This window comes from Mytilus edulis, chromosome 8 (assembly GCF_963676685.1).
Source record: "Mytilus edulis chromosome 8, xbMytEdul2.2, whole genome shotgun sequence".
Classification (NCBI taxonomy): Eukaryota; Metazoa; Mollusca; class Bivalvia; order Mytilida; family Mytilidae; genus Mytilus; species Mytilus edulis.
The window spans coordinates 46,920,479-46,926,478 of NC_092351.1; positions in this window are offsets into that span (position 1 = coordinate 46,920,479).

A 6,000-nucleotide genomic window follows, 5' to 3' on the forward strand; every position below is an offset into this window, starting at 1 on the left:
GGTTTTGTAAGTTTCTGAGGTGAATACTGACACCTTTGTGCTTTATAAAGAATATTACCATAAAAAATTGGATGTGAATGCACATATTTAAGTGTAGAATATAAATAGAGACCTGACGGTTGCTATACGTACTTGTGATGTATTGACAACCCACTCTGCTTTAGAACTCGATTTATTCGTCTATTACTGGTGTCGTTAATACATTTATGGAATGTGTCTTGATATCTGAATTTTTCTCCCCCATTTGTATGGATGAAATATGTTTTCGTTATTATAAACGAGGGGTCCATTTACTCTTTTGCAGGCTTATATTTAAAGATCTTCTGCGTTTATTTTATTTTATTCCAGTACTCTCATGCAATTGAAAATAAAATAACAAAAAAATACCCATTGACAATTTAAAACGGAAAATCCCCTATCAAATGACAAAATCGAAAGCTCAAACACATCAAACGGATTGAAATTAACTATTATACTCCTGATTTAGTTCAGGCATTTCCTACATGTCCCATGTAAACAATGGTGGATTAAAGCTAGTATAAAAATTTCCAAGAAACTAATATTTCAACTCTGTAACGCAAAGCATTCTAAAATGATTCGGGTAAAATGTAAAAGAAACTTACTTCCTCGGGGAAAGCTGACCTAAGGTTGATTTTGAGTTCCTTTTTTGGTTATATAGCTCTTCAACTTTTTTTCTGTTCCTATGCAAGCTTGGCTTTCAAATATTCGACTTGAAATGTTTATCAAGAAAAGAACACAAGCAATTTATAATGTGTGTTTTTAATAGACCATGAAATCTCATCTTCCTATTCGATACCAATAATCATACATATGTTAGGCATGAAGAATGTACTAGCTATATAGTGATCTCTTTCATTCATAACGACATTCCGATCTGCAAACTAAGGCGATGTACATTTATTGATTAATAGCTCACGTCGAAAAAACAACTGAAAGATTTCACAATAATATCTTTATGCCATCGTCAATGTATTAATTCTATTTTCAGACTGATCTACTGCGGTAAAGTATGTACGGTTCATAAATTTTGCTTGTTGTGAAATAAGATATATTTAGTTCACATTCAGAATGTTTAGTATCTTAAGATTACCTGTACAACATTCAATACTCTGTAATATATCAAAAGATACCGACTAGAACGGGAAAGATTGACAACACACATATATTAGATCTTCTATACTAAACAAAACAACAGAAAACAAACTCTCCACAAAAAATAGATTTACTCAAATCCATAGCATGCAGCTTTCAAGTAACAATCCTTATCTATATAAAAGTAATACGTACAAGAATTCTAGTAACACAGTATCTTTAAACGTATCGGTTACGATAGTTGAAATTTGGTTATTTTTTAAGTTTCTGAAAAAAAAGTTGTTAATATTTAGCCAGTATTACACTTTTCAAATTCATTGAGCACAACACGCTATTATCCCTATTAGACCGGAAGTTATATTCATCCTGAATGCCCAGTGCATGAATGTCCAAACACTTTAAATTAAAATTTAACGTGTAATAATAGTGGAAAAATGTTTGAAACCAAACTGGAAGATGTACAACTTTATAATGTTGACCACGAACATATTATTTTAGTCACCCACTAGATACAAATTATACTTCAAATTTATTTAATAAAACTCTTGTTTTTGATACATTCAGTTGGAAATAACACCCCTTCAATCAAATTTGAGGTGTCATGCATTTTATTCGTAAAAATCGACAACTCAAACACACGAAACGAAATGATTAAAATTTGAATAAATAATCTTCATACAAAAACAAGTTATAATTCATTTTAAAACGAGGGGTCCATTTACTCTTTTGCAGGCTTATATTTAAAGATCAATCGAAATTGCATCGTTTGCCAATATGTCGCAGTTTGACGTCGTGAAATACAACTTAAAACGTTGACTGAGCACTGTTGACAGACAACGAGGTCCTGGCATGCTTCCAGTAGATCTGTTATCAAGGAATACTAGATATTATCCATACATACACTGATCTCAATGACACAAGATCTTTAAACAGGCCTACTGGTATAGTTGAAATTTGATTTCCACCTAATTCTCTGGAAATAAATCAAGAATTAACATAATTAATGAATCCTCTGCAGATCGCTTGTGGTATTTCTCAACATTAACTACATTATATTGTTGTAACATTAAAATCTGTAATTGTGATTTACTAAAAGAGGGACGAAAGATACCAAAGGGACAGTCAAACTCATAAATCTAAAACAAACTGACAACGCCATGGCTAAATATTAAAAAGACAAACAGAAAAACAATAGAACACACAACATATAAAACTAAAGAATAAACAACACGAACCCCACCAAAAACCAGGGGTGATCTCAGGTGCTCCGGAAGAGTAACTAGATCCTGCTCCACATGTGGCACCCGTCGTGTTGCTTATGTGATTACAAATCCGGTAAATAGTCTAATTCGGTAGGTCATATTCATGAAAGGGAAGGGGATTGTAGTTACGACGTAAGGAACATATCCGATATCATTTGTGAAACGGTTATTCCATAACGGTCAACCAACTCGTGATGGCGTCCGTAAAATTTACGAAGGGATGATTTCAACTTCACCATTTGGAATTCTTGGTTTAATAGCTTCCGTGTGAGCAGCAAACCTCTATCAAGAAAATCATGATAGGAAATGCAAGCACGGGAATTTCGTATCAATTGGGAGATATATACCCCGTATGCAGGTGCTGCTGGAATGTTGCTACTTAGAAATGGAAAGTTCACAATTGGAAAGCTGAAATCATCTCTTTTGTCGTAAAGTTTTGTTTTCAACCGACCCTCATTGTCAATTTCTAGATGTAAGTCAAGATATGAAGCCGACTTAACTGTATCTGTAGTATCCTTTATCTCTAGTTCGATTGGATAGATGCGTTCCACATAGTCACCAAATTTGAATTGTTTAGTGAAAGAACATCATCTATATAGCGGAAAGTAGAGTTAAAGGATATTGCTAACTTCTTATCTTTCTTCCTAAGAAGTTACTGCATGAAGTCAGCCTCATAATAATAAAGAAACAAGTCGGCGAGTAGAGGGGCACAGTTTGTTCCCATTGGAATGCGGACAGTCTGTTGAAAAACACGTCCTCCGAACGTTACAAATATGTTGTCAATCAAGAAATCAAGCATCTTGATAATATCAGTTTCAGAGAATTTTTTGTTTGAATCAGAGTGATTCTTTACAAAGTAGGATTTATCCCTCCCTAAGACAAGATACTTGTATCTACGTTGGCCATTCATTTTTATGAAGCAAAGTAATACCAACTCTTTCAATTTGTCTTTTAGTTTGGAATGTGGAATACTTGTGTAAAGAGTAGAAAAGTCAAATGTTTTAATACTGTTACAAGATGAAAGAGAGTTCGATTGTATGTACTCTAAAAGATCTTTTGAATTTTTAAGTATCCACATCTGATTCACGCCATCTCTAGAATAGGCAGTTTCACAATGACTTTGAAGCCCGTCTTTGATTGCTGATAAAATAGATGTTAATAATTTGGAAAGAGGTTTCGTGGAGCACCTGGAAGACCCAGCAATATACCGTTGTTTGTAAGGACACTTATGTAGTTAGGTATCCAATACAGTGATGGAAGATCCAGTTCTTCATCTTTGGTTGAAATTCCAAAGGAACATATAACAGACCTATGATTATCCAGGATTTCCTCTTTGGTAAGTGTCGTGAGGGTATATGTTGAGTTTCCAAGTGAATTGCCAATACCTAATTCGTTTATCAAGCAGTTGACGTAATGACTTTTACACACAAAAACGATGTTATTTGGGGCTTTATCTGCGGCGACAACAACATATTTGTCATGGAGGTCGGATAGGTGTTTTGCAACATTTGGGTCTTTAAAGATTGACGTAGCATGAGCATTGATGGACCTATTCAGTTTCTTAATTCTGATTTGTATCAACGACCTCACTGCCTTAATCCATTCGGAAAGAGTGTCTACGTATTCCTTCTCACGCTTAGCCCATTGCCTGGCATAATCCTCGACTGAATCCATCAAAATTTTAAAGTTGTATTTCCAATTGATGGATTTAGTCTGACGATATTTGGGACCTTTCGATAACACATTTCGTAGAGAAGTGTTATTAACAATGTTAATGTCACCGGTAATAACGTGGCCAGCAGGATTATATGTGAATTTGGAACTAGCACAAGTGCAATCAGGAGGTTTAGACTTGAAGTCGTCAATATCGAGATCCTGCAAAACGCGTTTTTAATTGAAAATTTTAGTTGCAATAGGTTTGGTATAGGTATAAGAAATTATTGGTACAGACTGGTCTTTGAAATAAGGAGGTATTTTCGATTGCACTAATTTATGATGAAGGATATTGCCTAGGTTGACGCCATCGAGACCTTTGTAGGAAAAGGAAAGATTAAGAAAAGATCTTTTCTCTTTTTCATCTTTTCCAATGCGAACTGGCTTGAAAAGTCTGTGACTTGCAATATCCGAAATTATAGCTTCAAGTTTGTATTGGTTTGAGTGAGGGTTTGTAACAGTGGATTCAAAACATTAATTGAACAGAGAATGAAGTTTTGAAAGGGGTAATGAATAAAGTTTCGTGCGAATGTGATGAATACCTAACGGCTTTTGTATGAATGGCAGCAAGTCATTAATAGAGACATAATGCAGATAATACTAATCATCACGTTATACAAGTTATACTCATATATCAAATTGTATATCTGTTTAAAAAGTAACAGCTATAACCATGATAACATGTTTAACTACATGTCCTTTCTGTGACAATGTTAAATTAATGATTATTAAAAATAGTAATTGTAAGCTTACCCTGGATGCTAACATTGCCTATGTGAAGTTTTAAAATTGTTTGTATGAACATTGAACGACAAAAACATATAAACGACGTATATAATTTTCTGACGTCAGACACGCGAATCAATGTATGTGTTTGTAGATAGATGTTTTTGTATTCTGTTAAATTGTTCCTTTTAAAATTGTTACACGATGATGACTGCCATATTTGGACTATTTGATGAGACTGTCAACAAAGTGAGAGGTTTAACTCTATGAAACCAGGTTTAATCCGCCATTTTCTACATTTGAAAATGTCTGTACCAAATCAGGAATATGACAGTTCTTGTCCGTTCGTTTTTTATGTGTTTTGTCATATGACTTTGCTATGTGATTATGGACTTTCCGATTTGATTTTCCTCTGAGTTCAGTATTTTTGTGATTTTACTTCTTAATATAACTGAAATTGCATAGTTGTAACATAAAAATGTAATTGTAATAATTGAATGTTTTTTTTATTTAAACGTTTAGGGTGTAATGAATCGTAAGTAGAATAATATCTAAAATTAAAAACCAATTGTTCAGAGAACAATTGAAGGTCTTTCCATCAAAACAATGTATTTTGATATGAAAAGTTGTGAAACTAAGTTTAAAATGTCATTTCAATCGTCAAATGATAGCTCCTAGTAAACTGATTCCAAAAATATATTGTTTCCATACATTTTTTTTTAAATAAGGGAGATAATTTGTTACTTCCGGTTTGAAAAATGTTACTTCCGATTATATTTGAATATTTACTTGACACTGATTCCAAAAATATCTGGTTCTACATACTTTTATATTAATAAAGTACAAAAAAATAGCTACTTCCGGTTTACAAAAGGTCACTTCCGGTTGTTTTTTTTCAAGGTTAAATGGTTTGATACCTTTTTCTAAAAGTTGTATATATTTATCATGTATACATATAGAATAAAATCAAATGTCAAAATCTAGAACGTCAAATTAAGCTATGACCTTGAGATCAATTTCAAGGTCATAAACCAAGGACCTCAAATCAAAAGACCATAGGTCTTAATTATATTTAGTTAATGAGTTATATCACCAAACGCGTATTTTTACATACAAGAGGGGAGAAAACTCCCTTTTACATTCAACGTACGCTTGCAATCAAAATTTACATCTTACGACATGTCGC